General features: G+C 36.7%; 1 long non-coding RNA gene across 2 annotated transcripts in view; it reads left to right on the plus strand.

Annotated features, from left to right (window-relative positions):
• LOC123818837 overlaps positions 1 to 17,761 on the plus strand; it is a 95,150-nt gene that overhangs the window by 15,082 nt on the left and 62,307 nt on the right. The window contains exon 3 of one of the 2 annotated variants that reach the window (XR_006785709.1): positions 13,453 to 13,633. The exons of the other annotated variant lie outside the window; for it this stretch is intronic. This is a non-coding gene — a long non-coding RNA (uncharacterized LOC123818837). The remainder of the gene's footprint in view (positions 1 to 13,452; positions 13,634 to 17,761) is intronic. 2 annotated transcript variants of the gene reach the window in all.

Here is a 17,761-nt window from a genome sequence, read left to right on the forward strand (position 1 = left end):
CTAATACTAAAACATTAATATTAACTACAGTTCACAATTTATTTATTTTTCCTATTTTTTAAAGATTTTATTTATTTATTTTAGAGGGGAAAGGAAGGAAAGAGGGAGAGAAATATAAATGTATGGTTGCCTTTAGTACATTCCCTGCTGGGAACTGGCTTGCAACCCAGTCATATGCCCTGACTGGGAATTGAACCACGATCCTTTGGTTCGCAGGCCCATGCTCAATCCACTGAGCTACAACAGCCAGGTGTTTGTCCTAGTTTTCACCTAATTTTTTTTTCTGTTCTAGGACCCATCCAGGATACCAGATTACATTTAGTTATCATGCCTCCTTAGGCTCCTCTTGGCTGTGAGAGTTTTATAGACCTTCCTTTTTTTTGATGACCTTGACAGTTTGGGGAAGTACTGGTTAGGTGTTCTGTGGAATGTCCCTTTAACTGGAATTTTTCTGATTTTCTGTCATGGTTATACTGGAGTTATGGGTTTGGGAGAGGCAGATCAGGGAGGTAAAGTACCACGTCATATTAAGGGTGCATACTGTCAATTTCACTTATCATTTTTGATGTTGACTTTGAGCACCTGGCTGAGTTCAAGTTTGTCAGATTTCTGCACTGTAAAGCTACTTTTTATTACCCATTTTTGCATTATGTTCTTCTGAAGAAAGGCACTAAGTGCAGGCTACACCACCATACTTAAGAAGAGGAGGGTAATGCCCTACTTCCTTGAGGGTGAAGTATCGACATAAATTATTTGGAATTCTTCTGCATGGGAAATACTTCCCTTCTGCTCCATTTATTTATTTAATCAGTTGTTTTGATCAATATAGACTCATGGACATTTATTTTATACTTTAGATTATAACCCAATACTACTGGGAGAGGCAAAAGGAGGTTTACAGTTGTGAGTACACAGTTTATTTTTGTATTATTATTTATTAAGTATTATATTATTTTCCATACAAACAACTATAAACTGACTTTTACCTCATACTATATTTTTAAATGATTCTTTGCCCAAATTTGTTCCAGGTTTGGACATTGGGAGCCCTTTTAGTTATATATATACGTACATATATTAACCCATGTATTTACACATATCTAAAATATTTCAATATATAGCCATAAGTATCTATATTAAGCTAAACATGAGTTCATACTAATATCTCTAACCCTAATCCATTATTACATGGATCATGTGGTCTCCTCCCCTTGCTTATCAGTAAACTTTCACTCTAACAATGAAAAACCTGTTTCTCACCATCTGCCATCCATTTACTTAATTGTTCAGTATCAATATATATATGTATAGTAGTTTCAGAATTACTAAACAATACCTCTATGTGAAACAATTTTAGTAACGTGTACAGTTTCTTATGTACAGTTTCTTTTGCTTTTGAGTTGTACAAACTTCACTCATTCATTTATTCCCTAAATTTACTTATGTAATTTAGACCCTTTTTCCCTACATCCCTTAGTGAGGTTGTTTCATAGATTGTAATGCAGTTAGATTTTCTTGTCATAGTCTACATTTCTCCCTGGTATTTCCCGACTTTCTAAATGATTTCTTAAATATTTACATAAACTAAATTGTACTCTTTGAGCTGTAAAGTTCAATGGGTTTAGACAGATGCATAGTACTATGTATCTACAATTACAAAATTATACAGAATAACTTCACCACCCTAAAATATCCCTTGTACTTCATGTATTTAACACTCTTTCCACCACATCCCTGGACCCTTAACAACCACTGATCATTGTACTAACTCTATAATGTTGCCTCTTCCAGAATGTTATGTAATTAGAATAATATAGTATATAGCTTTTTCAGACTGGCTCCTTTTGCATAGTTATATGCATTTAAGATGAATCCATGTTTTATCATAACTTGATAGGACACTTCTTGTTATGGCTGAATAATATTCCATTATATGGATATATCATAGTTTATTTATCTATTCACCTGTTAAACAATATCTTGATTGCTTCCAGTTTCTGGTGACTATGAAAAAGTTATAAACATTCAGAAAAAATCCAGTTTTAGTACAATTCCATCAACTGAAAAAATTCCCTTGAACTACTTACAGTCAATACCTGCTCTCTCCCTAGTCCCTGACAATTTAGCCTTTTTAGAAGTTATTTGTAAATGTAATCAACATAGTCTATCGAGCCAAGCTTCTTTCATTTAACATTACATGTTTTAGGTTCATCCATGTTGTGTTGTTGCATGTATCAGTAACCCATTCTTTTTATTGCTGTGTAATACTCCATTGCAAAGATTTACTGCTTTATATATGTATTCATCAGTTGATGGATGTCACCTTTTTTGTTGTTATTGTTGTTATGAGTACTGCTACTATGACCATGCTTTTGTGCAGACATATGTTCTCATTTCTCTTGGGTAGATATCTAGAAGCAGAATTGTTTACTATTTGGTAAATTTATATTTAACATTTTAAGGACCTATCAAACTGTTTCCCAAAGTGGGCATACTGCTTTACTCCTAACAGCAATGTATGAAGGTTCTACTTCTTCCACATCCTCACCAACACGTGGAATGTTCAGTCTTTCTGAGTTTAGTCACTCTAGTAAATGTGTAGTGGTATCTTGTGGTTTTCATTTGTATTCCCTTATAACAAATGTCATTGAGTCTATTTTCATGTGTTTATTAGCCATTTGTATGATATCTTCTTTGGAGAAATGTCTACCCAGATCATTTGCTCATTTTTCAAGGTGGTTGTTTTCTTACTGAGCTGTAAAATTTATTCTATATAAAAGTCCTTTATCAGATAATGTTTTGCAAATATTTTCTCCCAGTCTTTGCTTTCATTTTCTTTGTGGCATCTGGTGAAAAACAAAAGTTTTTTTTTATTTTGATGAAATACAATTTATCAAAATTTTAATGGATGTGATTTTGATGCGATATTCAAAAAATAACTTTTACTAACCCAAGAGCACGAACATTTTTCTCTTGTGTCTTTTTCTAGACATCTTATAGTTTCATCTCTAATGTTCAAGTCTACAATTGATTTAAAGTTATTATTTTATAAATGAATGTATAATTATTTTAGTTCCATTTGTTGAAAGACTATCTTTCCCATTGACTTACCTTGGTTAATTTGTTGAAAACAAATTGACCATGTATATGTGGGTTTAGTTCTGGACTGTTCTGTACCACTGGTATTTACATGTCTATAATTATGCCACTATCACACTGCCTTGCCTAGTATTATTTTGTGATGGGCTTTGAAATAAGGTATTTAAATCCTTCAACTTTGTTCTACTTTCTCAAAATTGTTTTGACTATTCTGTCTCCTTTTCATTTACATATACTTCCTAGGATCAGCTTATTGATATTTAGTAAGAGAAGCCAGCTGAGATTTTGGTAGGGATTATTTTGAATCTCTAGATCAATTTGGGAAAATTGGCATCTTGATAATGTCAAGCTTTGTAGTTCATGGACATAATATATTTGTCACATATTTAGATCTTTCTTAATTTCTTTCAGAAATATACTATAATTTTCAGTGTGTAAATCTTATTTTTATAAGTTTTTTCCTAAGTATTTTGTTTTTCAGATGTTATTGTGAATGGAATTTGTATTAACTAAAATTTTAGGTTGTTTGTTGCTAGTCTATCAAAATATATTTTTATTGGTAAATTAATCTAGTATCTGGTGACCTTGCTAAACTCTATTATTAATTCTTTTAGTCTTTTTTCTTAGACTGTTTGGAATTTTTACACACAAGACCATTTAATATGTGAATGAAACATTCACTTCTTTCCTGGTCTATATATATGCCTTTGGTTTATTTTTTCTTGCCTTACTTCACTGGCTGGAACCTCTAATACAATGAATCTCCCCCAATCTAAGGGAGACAAAATTTAGTCTTTCACCACTAAGTATGATATCAATTGTGTTTTTTAAAATAGATACCCTTTATTAAATGAATAAAGTTCTCTTTTCTTCCTGGTTTATTATGAGTTATTAACATGATGGGTGTTGGATTTTTTAAAAATTTATTTTCTTCATCAATTGAAATTATTTTTTGGTTTTGCCCTTTGTCTTCTTAATATTATGTATTACATTAGTTGATTTTTGAATTTCACTTTCCATTCTGCTAACCACTTATTCAGGTACATAGTGTTTCATAACAAGTTATCTGTCTTGTTTTGTTAGGGCCCAGAGACTATGATAAACTCATTCAGAGTTGTTAGTAACTGATTGTGGACTCCCTTACATAAAGGTCTGACCATGAATAAGAATTTTATCTTATTTTTATTTTATCCCATTCTTATACATTATCTCTAACTATATCGATGGAACATCAGGAAGAGAAACACAGAATGAGGACTGAGGAGAGGGAGTTTATTTTTGTCATTTTTGTTAATGTGGGTGTGTGTGTGGTGACAGCCACCTGTGTATTCTCAGGTAGGTCTCCAATTTTGTCTGTGTAGGCTGAGGAGCAATATCTCTTTAGGATATGAATTAGTAGCCATCACATATCATTTCACAACAGTTTCTAGGAGGAGCACCAAAACTGATGTTGAAATTATAGAAAGAATTGGCAAATAGATTGATGATACTAAAATCATGTGTGAGTAACTAGAAAAATAATATGGAGAAGGCACAGAATTCTTTTTTCTGAATGAGGATTTAGATAGATAGATGATAGATGGATAGATAGATAGACAGACAGACAGAGTTTCTTTGTTCTATACCAAAGTAGTAATTACCTCTTCAGCATAAAATATCTCACTTACCAATGATCTCCATCAATGAATCACCAAAGAGTTCAAAATTATATTTGCCCTCTTGTACTCTGTGCCAATAGAAAAAACACAGAAGGAGAAGACTGGACTTTACACAGAGCCAATGTAAAGTACTTGGAGAATTTCAGAAATGGTATGAACAATTTTAGATGCATATAATGTTATTCCATTTTAATACATTTTCTAGATGTATTACCTTTTTTGATCATTCCAAGTGATTAAATTTAGATCTTTTATAAATTTTCCTTTCTCCTGAAAAGAGAAATATGTCATGGAAACAGTAGCAAATGTAAAAAGTATGGGCAGTTACAATTTCCCAAAATAGTTAGAATTCTCAAGTTCTGTTCCTATTTTTTGTCATGATGGGAGCACGAAGGCAGAAGGCAGCATAGAGTGTTCACACCAAGAGGAGTATCTATGAGGGAGTTCTGCACATTTCCAGTTTCAGTCTGTGTGTCACCGGGTTTGTGCCTTATGGTGAAAGACAAAGAGTAAAATGTATTTAGAAACAGAGAGGAGCCCACAGGTGAGAAGATGAGAAGTTTCCTGGGATTCTTATGTAGAGTATAATATGTATGTGTACACATATGTGCACTAGTGTATGTACACATGCACAGTTTTTTTCATTGTACAAGTCTTGAGAGTATTAAAAGTTGGACTTGAGTAAACAATGATAATGCCTATTCTTCTCCATTTAATACCAAAGAAATTTTATTTATTCTGGGCCCAGAAAAGCCATTTGCCTTTTCTGTTCCACCCCCTTCCCCATGCTCTTTATGCATATGACTATTTGGTTGCTGATGTTCCCAAATGGCTCACCTGGACAGGTGTATGTGTGGCCAGGGCAGGTAAGGGGCAGAGTTGAGGTAGGCTGGACATTTACTGTATAACAGGTGCCTCCCCCTCCTTTCCACCCTAAGGCCATGTTTCTGGACATGTAAACTGTATTGGCTTTTATTCTGATTTCCCAAGCACAACTTGAAAATGTTGACATAAATGTCTGCCCTCTTTTTCAAGATGCCTAGCAGGTTACATGAGGAAGTCAGAAATAAAACCAGCATACCCAGGGACTCTAGGCTTTCCATTTCTTTTTTAATTCTCTTTGAAATAACAAATCATTATAAAACCTTTTAGATCAGCATGCTAATTTTGCCAATGAGAAAACCAAACATCAAAGAGGCTTGGAGACTTTGTTAGGTCTCTCAGCTGGTCCCTACCCAGCTGGGACTTCAGTTTGCTTCTCTGGCCTCACAGAACAACATTCTTTCCATTCAGCTGTGCTTCCTTATTGATAGATGCTAACAGAACTTTCTGAAGAAAAGGATCTTACCTTTTTACAATGGCTGTTTTAAAATATTTTAAGCATCATGCAATGTTATGAGTTAGATTTTGTACAGAAACATTACTTCTTATTTTTTAAAAGAGCTGCTCATTTTTTAATCCTCACCTGAGGATATGTTTATTGATTTTAGAGAGAGAGAAACATTGATGTGAGAGAGAAACCTTGATCGGTTGCCTCCTGTATGTGCCCCGACCCAAGACCGAACCCATTACCTAGGCATGTGCCCTGACCAGAATTGAACACACAACTCTGGTGTATGGGACAACATTCCAACCAACTGAGCCACCTGGCCAAGGCAAAACATTATTTCTGATTATTAATTTATTTTTATCCTCATTTTAGACATCAGAAAACTAAAGGACTGAGTTGTATCAACTCTTATAGAGTCTACAAAAACACACCCAAGACTGCTCAATACAAGCTTTCACAGAGGAGTGTGGCTCAAGCAAGAACTGTTGCTGCCCATTCATACCAAGCCCAAGAGCACAGCACCCCTTCCACAATTCATTTGACAGTTCAACTTCTGCTTCCCCTGCAAATAAGCTGAGATTTGTGTTGTCAAAGGCATTCATAGATGCTAAAACTGCCCAACACTAACACCACACTTTGATCATTCAGTGAAATCAAAGTGCATTTATTAAGCACCTGTGTGAGGCTCCCTGCAGTGCCTTCTCTTTGTGTGTCTGGCATTCACACTTGCCTGCTTCTCTTCTGTGGCTCTTCACCCCTGTCCAGGAAAATGCCCCAATATACGTGCATCTCAAGACCAGGGCTATTCTCATCATAGCCAACCAGAGCAAGTACCCTTTTTGGTTCCTCCCTAGATGTTATTCAAAGTTCGGGAGTGAACTAACTTCAGTGTAGAATCTATGCTCCCATCCCAGCTTTCACAGGCTTCTGTGAGAGGAGCACCCTAGCCAGTAGTCAGAGCTTATAGGGCTGAAATTTCAGTGTCTGTTTTCTTCTTTCAGGATGCAGAGTGAGTATGTAGAAGGGTTTTTAGGAAAGTAGTTTATAGCTAGTAATTGGAAGGTGTTTTGCTTGCAGTGTCTCAGACTACAGGTCTGTGATTTGCCTAAAAATAAATCATTTATTTTAGGCTCAGACTTTAGAGAGAAGGAAAATAAAGTCTTAGAATGATTTTTCTTCAAGTTTTCCATGACATTCTTTACATCAAGAAGGGAGATGAGGGAAAGCAAGATAGAGTGAGTGTCCAGAGAGAAGGCAACTCCAACACCATTTTCCCTTGGTTCATTTATGAGCTTATATTTTCCTAGCCATACACACTTATTCCATTTTATGACTCACTCAGACAACTTACTATGCTTAAAACTACATTAAAATACTTTTGCAATGGTTAGGTCAAATATACATACTATGTACACAGTTGGAAAATTTTCCTCACAGATCAAGCTCATGGTATGGATGTTGTATTTGTGTCCTCGTTGCCATGGTGACTTGAAAAGGTTAAGGCCAAAGGCTCAGAAAACGGAGCAACTGTGCAATAAAAGATCATAAATATGTGTGTACTTCCTAAAATATTATTCTCAAATATGGATTAAAAAATCTTAGACCCTATCTCTTAAAATTAATTTCCATTACTAGCATGTAGGTTATTAACTAAAAAGAATATTTTCCAAACAATCTTTTTCAATTCACTCCTTTTCTCTCTAAACTGTAATCTAATGGCCATTTATCTCAAAAGACAGACTATGTAAATCATGAGGAATACTTTGTTTTTTTGATATGGATGAGCCATGCCAGTGAGAATAAAGTTTAATGAAGTTGTTTTTCTACTGAAACACACTGTTTTTTTCACATCTCCCCTTTAAATCCATTTATACATAAATAGTAAAAAATTTTTCTCAGTTTGTTTAAGAACTGGGTAAATAAACTTGGGCAACACTAGACAGTGCCAAGCTGTTAAACATTTACTGGCTGTAAGAATTCAAACTTTTCTTTTTGTTGGCTGATGGCCCTTGAGTCCCTGACTAACCTTTTTTATTTCCTCATATATACTTTATCCTATAAGATGAATTATAAGGGTTTATCCTCCAAAGTAACACTAAATAGCAATAGAAAATGTAATTTGTATAATACCTACAACCATCTTAGCATTGAATAAAAAAGCAAATCTCACATCCACATGTCTTTGTATTTATATTCCCAAGGGAAAGGAAGGTGGGTAAAAAACCTTCAATTTTTTCTGAGCTTGTTGTTCATTTCATAAGGATAGCACAAAGAGTATTAACACGTCCCTTGATCTGTGATCCCTGGCTTAATTTTTAACCTTTAACCTAGCACCTAAATGCTCCACAACCCATTATTTATTTCAAGCTATTTCCATGTAGAAGTATAATAAAAATAAAATCATAGCAATATATTTATGTGTTTATTTCCTGCCTTGATACCATCTCATATTTAATACATAAAAATAAAAAATATCTCTAATTCATTAACCTAGCCCTTCTTCTGCCATCTGGTGGAGAAACTAAGTAATAAACCAAGAATTTCCCCACTGAATCCATAAACGTATCAGTCAGCAACTCTTTGGGGGGGGGGGGCTATTATTATTCTTCTCTATTTTATTCAGATAGTACTTATTTAGGCATTTGGTACCATTAAATGCCATACTCTTTGAATTAGCCAAACTGAGTCCTTGTCCCTGGAAGGGGTGTGAAATATTACACAATTAAAAGCTCTCCTACAGCTTAGCTATTTTCCAACAATAAATTCAACCCACAGGACAAGACAGGGGCTCTTTAAGATTAGGAGTCTACCAGTTAGATCATCAGTAGTAATTTGCTTTATAATGATATTCTGACCCTAAGATGCTTATGGTTTTCTGAGCATTTCTAAAGGGGAAGGGGGGAGGGAAGGGAAGGGAAAAATTTTCTTATGCCTTACAAAACAATAAAATTTTGGAAACATTATTCAGTAAGATCTCTATATGAGAAAAAAAATAACATTCCAGTGTGCTGTCTCCATTTTTATCCATTCTTAATTTACAAACTATGGAGAATAGGAATGTGATAATAATGATGTGATAGTAATTACACTAACTACCGTGGTTTTGAGGAACATGACAGCCTCATCAAATCAGCTTGAACAAAATGATACTACAGCCTTATATGAGTGGGCCCATGTATAGTCAAATCTGAGTTCCCTCCTTCTTGCCAAAATCCACAGAGAAGAGGCAGTCATAAATCCCAGAGGAAATGTGGCTCTTTATGCCAATGGATTCTGGACAGAGGCACTTAAGATGCAACGACCGTACTGTTTTATTTTCAAAGGGGCTATTGGCTTGGTCTATTGCCATGAGCTCTTTGTTGTTAAGGACACTAAAACCTTAGGAAGGCCCTTCATCATTACCATGGCATAGAGAAAAAGTAGTGCTGATGGAACCAATGTGCTCAAGTCAAATGGGGCCCTAGAAGGAGATGCAGAGCCCCATAAGCCCCAACCCTACCTCCTGCCTCTGCCCTTCAGCATCCTCGTGACCTAAACCTGGGCTGAGCAGTCTGTCAGAAATTATCCTCAAGCTGAAAGAGGCAACAGATGGTCCACCTTGAACATCTCTGATTATAACCATCATGGGTATCTTTTGAATAGACATGGGATATATGATGCTTTTCTAAACAAAATAAAATTTATTTAATTCAAAAATAGGCTTTAAAAATATATAGTCTGGGGGTTTTGTAGCTGCTTCTCCAACATCCCCCATGATTTCTGATCTGCTGTGGCACCTGGAAGCTCAATATAGTTTCACAAACGACTCCTGTGAAGTTTTTCTCCCCACCAGAGTGTCCAGAGGACCTGAACTATGGAAAAGGAGCTGTCAATTTCCAGGATGCAGAACAGTTCCTTAATATCAAGTTATGTCAGTCTAAACTCATATCATATTGAAATGGTTTCCACAGTGCAAGTAGAGTGTATCTAGAGGACAACAGAGCACCCCAAAACTTTCCTTATGACAAAAATAAAGGAGAAAAGTCAGTTGAATCCAAGTACATTGGAATTAATATACACAGAGAGATATATGCCAAATGAAGGATTTTTTTTCTGGAAGAAAGCTGAAGTATTCTGTGTTTTTTACATTTTTAAATGAAAGTTTTTTAAAAATATAGAAGCTATGTCTTTTGAGGTTTGTCCAATAAACATTTCACTGAGTATGCTCTAAATGCCAGGCTGTGTGCCAGGATTTAGGGACAGCAACATGGAAGATGTGGAAAGCCTGACACTGGGGAGCCTAGCGCTGAGCTCATTAATCATACTGATGATAGAAAGCTGGGAGAAGTAAAGATGGGACAAAAGAATCAGGAACAAAAACCATGAAGACATTTAGTGGGCTAAATTTAGCAAAGATATATGTGAAGTTCTAAACTAAGGATCAAAAAATATAATAATATAGCAATGCCATTATAGTATAGGAAGGTATAGTTTAGCTACTATTTCATAAAAAAGACAATGGTTTGAGATGACTGAAATAGGGTGACAATGTGATATAGTTACCCCAAAAGCCAGTGCAATGTTGGGGTGCACAGTATAAATACACTGATCTAGAACAAGTTGGCTGCCACCTTCTTCTGTGGCGGTTCTACTGATATCAGAGCATTATATTCTGCACTAGACTTTGCATATTATCCGCACTATAGACAAACTAGTGCATTTTACAAATCCATCAGCCCATCCATCAAAATGATGATGGGCTAAAAACTAGAAACTATTCACCAGCAGATGTTTACTGAGTGCTTACTACCTTTCAGCCACGGAAAGGTGCTGGGGTAAATGATGAACAAACCAATAGAAACGAGATGTTTCTATTCACATGCATATGACTGTTTAATGGAAACAGGAGATAAACAAATAGTTGATAACATAACTTTTACATACCATTAAGTGTCACTTTAAAAGCCACCCAAGGTCATCCCAGGAATAACGTGGGAGGGGAACCAGAGACAAGACGTTTAGCCTGGAAAGAGGAAGACAAAAGGGACACACAAATGTCTTATTAAAACATGACAAGGGATTCTCTGTATATTTAGAGTGACTAAATATATTCCTATAGCCCTGATGAATAGGATCAAGGCCAGTAAGACAGAATTGACTCAACATAAGATTAAACTGCCTGTGAATGTGGTCACTTCAAAGGTGATAGAGGCCACATTAGAGGAAGAAATGCTCTTTACCAATTCCCTTTCCAAGGCAGAAATTTCACAACCCCTGGCTGAACAGCAGTTGGAGGGCCATGCTGGTGAGTTTCACTTTGTGCTGCCTTGATACTTTGTAGGTGCCTCTGTTAGCACTTCTTACTTAGCCCATTTCACTAATCCCTGAGTAGCTTCATTAACTTCTCTGAAATCAGCCTCTCTAGCCTCTACAGCCCCAACTCAGATTCTCATCATTTTTACCTGGGCTCCTAGTCAGGAAACACCCCATTGCAAATGACAAAAGAAAACTAACTCAAGCTTGCTCAGTCGAAAAGAAATGTGTTGGCGTTTGTAACAGGCAACTCCCTTGGTATACTGGTTTCAGACTCAGCTAGATCCAGATCTTAGATTCTAGACAGTTGAACAATACCCATAAATTTCTGTTTCCTCACTTTTTAGCACAATTTCCTCTAAGTATAGGCTTAATGGTCAGAGGGCCCTGTCCTTGTAGCAGGAAACCAAAGCTACATCCTTTCATCTTGAAGAGAAAAAGAGCCCTATGCCTAGGAGCCATGTGTGAAATTTCATAGGAGAAGTCTAATTGGTACTGCTTGGATTATGTGCCCACCCAGACTGATCTCAGCGAACGAGGGGTAGGTTACTATAATGGGCTAGGCTTGGGTCATATGTCCACTCCTCTGTGATTGAGTCACGGGCTGAGAGTAGGGCAATTCTCTTCCAAAATGCAGCTGCTAGGCAGACCAAAACAGAAAGAAAGAAGAAAGGAAGAAAGGAAGAAAGGAAGGAAGGAAGGAAGGAAGAAAGACAGAAAGAAAGAAAGAAAGAAAGAAAGAAAGAAAGAAAGAAAGAAAGAAAGAAAGAAAGAGATTAGATGTCTTCCATTGTCACGCTATTTTAGTAACTTTCTAATTGCCCAGTTAGTACAGTCTGCATGACTTCCCCAGTTCATGCTTTTCTTTGCTGGAAGAATAATCTTCCTAAATGGCAATTAATAATTCTCTGCCTTTCCTCCTTAAAACCTTAAGTACCATATTTTTTGGACTGTAAGATGCACCCCTCCCCCATTTGGGAGGAATAATGGTTGTTAATGTTGCTGTTGAGTTCTGTTTAGATTTATATTGGTGAAATATTATGTTATTTATGTTATTAAATATTTTACCACATTTTTTGCTTCACATTTTTTTCCTACTTTTCTCCTCTAAAACCTAAGTGCATCTTATAGTCTGAAAAATATGGTAGCTCCTATTTGCCTGCAAAATAAAGTCAAAACTCATTAGAATCTGGCTGTGTACCTACCTCTCAGTGTTATTTCTCCCTAGACTGTTCTCATGACCAAAGCTGCAACCATTATAAACTGCTTGCAGTTTCCCAAACCTTCACATTTATTTCAAGCCTCAGCCTTTACTCAGTGTCCCTACTACCTCCCTTCTCCAATTCCCACTAATTTTCTTTCAGAAGTTAATCCAAGCACCACCCCCTCTCCAAGCCTCTTGTCCCCCTCAGGTAGGATTTATCCACCTGTGCTGGGTGCACGTCTGTGTCTATCTGACACGTTTGCTTACATGCTATGTCCACATCTGATGACCTGTGGGCTCTTAGAGGACAGAGGTAGAGCCTTCTTCATTCTTGTTTCTGGTAATTGCCTGGCAGATAACAGGTGCCTAGTAAACACTTTTGAGAGAGGAAGGAAGGAAGGAAGGAAGGAAGGAAGGAAGGAAGAAAGGAAGGAAGGACAGATTCCCCAGGGCTTAGCTTTTCCTCCCAGATAATAAACAAATTTGAAAATTATATTCTGGGTAAAAAGTTTCAACTTTGTTGTCTAAATGAAAGTAATGAGTAGTATAATTTAGGACTCAGTCATACTGGAAGGTAGATAGATGCGTGAAACATGAGAAGAGGGGAACAAAAGGTCTTCATGGTGTCCTTTTCTGGTGTGAACCAGCACAGACCGGCCACTTGTCCCACTCATGTAAGAAGTGTGAGCACAGTCACAGACAAGAAGCATCATCTTTGGTAAAATACCATGGCTACCCCATTTCTGGCTCATTTCTGCTTGGGCAGTCATGTGGAGAAATGAAAGTGAATGGAGGGTTATAAATGTGACCTAATTCTCTGCTGAAAGTCTTTCCAATCATAGGTCTGAGTGTATTTTAATTATACCTAGATACAGAAACCCTCCCCAATGCATAACTGAAGTCCCAAGTGGTCTGTCACTGTGGCTATGAAGATTTGTCTAAGCTTGTGTTATCTCAAGAGCCTGACATCACACTGATCATTAAGCAACAGCACTGAGGCGCAGCTGGGTGTTACCATGGCAACCTGCACTGGATTTGCCTGCAGAGCTGGTAATAAGGGCGTTTTATTATGGGTCATTAAGGGCAAAAGGCTTGATTTATATTATTTCCTGTAAAATCCTATTATTTCAGGGCTTACACTCCATCTCCATCTATGCAACTCTTCTAAAAGAAATCATAAGTGTCGGTTATTAGGTAGAGTAGCAATGACAAGCTTCAGGTAAATTGTAAACCACAGTTTTTTATAAACGAGAAAAGCACTTTGCCATAGGGATGTGGGGTAAAGAGACATCCAGTGTTCACTGAAGACAGAGAATTCTAATTCTGAAAAGTGAAAGGTCTTTCTTTTTATTGTCTGTTCACACCCTCTCGAGTCATGCTTTAGACACCATTGATAAGAATACTTGTGTCCTGTTATCTGCTTAATGAGTATTGACAAATCTGGCTCTGCTGGAGTTTTTTTTCTTCAAATTTTATTTTATTGTGGTAGAAACAATTAGCATGAGATCCACCTTCTTAATAGTTTGAGTGCACAATACATTATTGTTGACCCTAGGCACAATGTTGTAGCAGATCTCTAGAGTTTATTCCTCTTGCTTCAGTGAACTTGATGCCCCCAGAGCAGTAACTTCCCGTTCCCTCCTCCCCCACCCTGGCAACCACCATTCCTCTCTGATTCTATGAATTTGACAATTTTAGATACATCTTATAAGTGGGATACGTGGTATTTGTCTTTCTGTGATTTGGTCTGTTTCTCATCCTCATTAGCTGCTGAGTCACAGGTATTTTATATTCCAGAGTAACTTTTCTTTCCAGCTGTACTAAATCCAGGAAATGATAGCTTCAAACAGCATGTAACCACTTAAAGCTCTAGAAGGCAAAGAGTCCCTCTCTTGTTTAACTGTGCCTGGAAGTAGGGAAATTAGGTGTTTAGCCAATGACTTTCTGAAGTACAGGCCCCTGGCAAGCACTGCAGGCTGACCTGGAGCTGATGGACAGTGATTGCCTCTAGACTGTGATCGCACTGAATCTACTTGAGGAAGGGACCCTGAAGGGTCATTCATTCACTCATAGCTCCATCTGCTGTCTGTAATTAAGGATATCAATTCCACTGAGGCAATGCCACCAATGCCACTGAATATGCTTTGGCTTCCAAATCCCTGTGGCCTAACGATAGTTCATTTTGGCTTTTATGAATGCTCACAAGTACTCTCTTGAGCAAGAAGACTCTGGGGGTTTTGTACCCCAGGATGACAGCTGAGAACTAGAGAGAAACAGCAAGGTAATCCTTAAAATTTGAGTTAATTTAGTACAGTCAGGAATATGTGAAATGTTTCCTATTAAAAAAAAACGCTTGCCTTAATGAATGGAACAATGTGCATGTCATTAAATTAGTTCCTGATTTCACTGACATTTGACACCATCCTCCAAGGATGGTGGCAATCTACTTCATTTAATGCAAAGTGGAGCAATGACCAGATAGTGGGTGATGGTCAATGCTTTGCTTATAGAGAAAATGCTATGGAATCGACAGAGCAAATTTTAAGATATATATATATATATATCTTAAATATATATATATATATCTTAAATATATATTTAAGAGAGAGAGAGAGATAACTATATATATACTTACATATGTAAAATATTTAATATATATATCCCTTTGTTCACTAGAACTGTTGGAGACAAAAAAAGTATATTTTTTTGTGTCAAATTCCAATATTTTAACTGTAGAATTAAGGTATCTCTGTTCTGAACAGTTCAATCTCTTCCATTATGGTTGAGGCACACAGGGCAGGACACAGGTGAATTAAGACAATGCAGTAAATGTCCAGCATAGCTTCAAGCTGAGAAGATGCCATGAGTTGCTTTGCTTGACCCATAAAAGAGATGCATTTTAGGTTAGATTTGGAAAACCTAGGTTATGCTATAGATATAAAATAAAGGATATGTAAGCACATGCTAAATGTAAAACAGAGGTGAATATGAGTTTTAACTGGTGTTTTTATACCAGCAGCTAGTTACCTCCTGCAAAAAAGGTTGTAGCTATGTAATATGTCAAACACCCACGTAAAAGGATTCTAATTTAGGAAGTGCCCTATTTTAGGCGGTAAGTCTTCCAGCTCCCTAAATCAATGAGATAGAATTACAAGAAATAGAATTAAAAGAAGTAAAGCAAGCCCTGGCTGGTGTAGCTCAGTGGATTGATTGAGCGCGGGCTGCGAACCAAAGCATCCCAGGTTCGATTCCCAGCCAGCGCACATGCCTGGGTTGCAGGCCACAGCCCCCAGCAACCGCACATTGATGTTTCTCTCTCTCTCTTTCTCCCTCCCTTCCCTCTCTAAAAATAAATAAATAAAATCTTAAAAGAAAGAAATTAAGTTTTAAAAAAAGAAACATTTAAAAAAATTAAAAAAAGAAGCAAAGCTCTGAGTACAGGGTTTTTTTTTTTATTTTAATTTAATCATTGTTTAAGTTCAGTTTTTTCCCTTTTACTCCCAATCCAGCCCCCCTCCCAACCCTCCCCACTTCCCTCCCATTACCACCCTCTCCCTAGTTTTTGTCCATGTGTCCTTTAAGTTTGTTCCCGTGAACCCTTCCCAATGTCCCCTTAAATTCCCTCTTCTCTCCCCTCCGGTCACCATCAGCCTGTCCTCTATTTCAGTGTCTTTGGTTATATTTTGCTTGTTTCTTTGTTTTGTTGTTTAGGTTCCTGTTAAAGGTGAGATCATATGGTATTTGTCTTTCACTGCCTGGCTTGTTTCGCTAAGCATAATGTTTTCCAGCTCCATCCACACTGTTGCAAAGGGTAGGAGCTCCTTCTTTCTTTCTGCTGCATAGAATTCCATTGTGTAAATGTACCATAGGTTTTTCATCCATTCATTTACTGATGGGCATCTTGGTTGCTTCCAGCATCTAGCTATTGTAAATTGTGCTGCTATGAACATTGGGATGCATAGGTTGTTTTGGATTGGTGTTTTAGTATTCTTAGGATAGAGTCCCAGCAGTGGAATTGCAGGGCCAAAAGGCAGATCCATTTTTAGTTTTCTGAGGAAGTTCCATACTGTTTTCCATAGTGGTTGTACCAGTCTGCAATCCCACCAACAGTGCACTAGGGACCCCTTTTCTCCACAACCTCTCCAACACTTGTTGTTTGTTGCTTTGTTTATGATGGCCATTCTGACTGGTGTGAAGTGGTATCTCATTGTGGTTTTAATTTGCATCTCTCTGATAGCTAGCGATATTGAACATCATTTCATGTGTCTTTGGATTTTCTATATGTCGAGGACAGGGTTTTCATTGTTAACTCCAAACAGCTAAATTGAAAGATTGTACATAACCACAAACTATTGTCCCACATCCCCAGCTTCATCTCTGATATATTTAGAGTTATTTCTCATAAAGTCTTTACAAAGGAAAAACTGTTTTTCTTGAATAAGGATAACTGCATGAGAATGATATTTATACTTAATAAAGTATAAATATCATAATACATAAAATTAATCATTTATAAACTACATTTAAACTTTATCTAGACTACACAGGATAATTTCTGTATGCATTATTAAAATAAAATTTGTTCCTTTTTCTCCATATCCTCACCAGCACTTGTTGTTTGTTGATTTATTGATACCCATTCTGACAGGTGTGAGGTAATACCCCATTGTGGTTTTAATTTGCATCTTTCTGATGGCTAGTGATGCTGAGCATCCTTTCATATGTCTACTGGCCTCCTTGGAGAAGTCTATACAGGTCCTTTGCCCATTTTTTAACTAGATTGTTTATCTTCCTGATGTTGAGTCATATGAATTTTTTTATACATTTTGGAGATTAAACCCTTGTCTGAGGTATCTATGGCAAATATGTTTTCCCATATGGTTGGTTCCCTTTTCTATTTTGTTGATGTTTTCTCTAGCCTTGCGGAAGTTTTTAGTTTGATGTAGTCCCATTTGTTTATTCTTTCCTTTATATCACTTGCTCTAGGAGATATATTGGCAAAAATGTTACTACACAAGATATCTGAAATTTTACTGCCTATGTTTTCTTCCAGGATTTTTATGGTATCGTGACTTATATTTCAGTCTTGTGTCCATTTTGACTTTATTCTAGTGTATGGTGTAAGTTGGTGACCTAAGTTCATATTTTTGCAAGTATAGTCTAGTTCTCTTAACACCA

Source organism: Phyllostomus hastatus, unplaced genomic scaffold (assembly GCF_019186645.2).
Source record: "Phyllostomus hastatus isolate PE091 unplaced genomic scaffold, TTU_PhHast_1.1 phas_contig_29, whole genome shotgun sequence".
Lineage (NCBI taxonomy): Eukaryota > Metazoa > Chordata > Mammalia > Chiroptera > Phyllostomidae > Phyllostomus > Phyllostomus hastatus.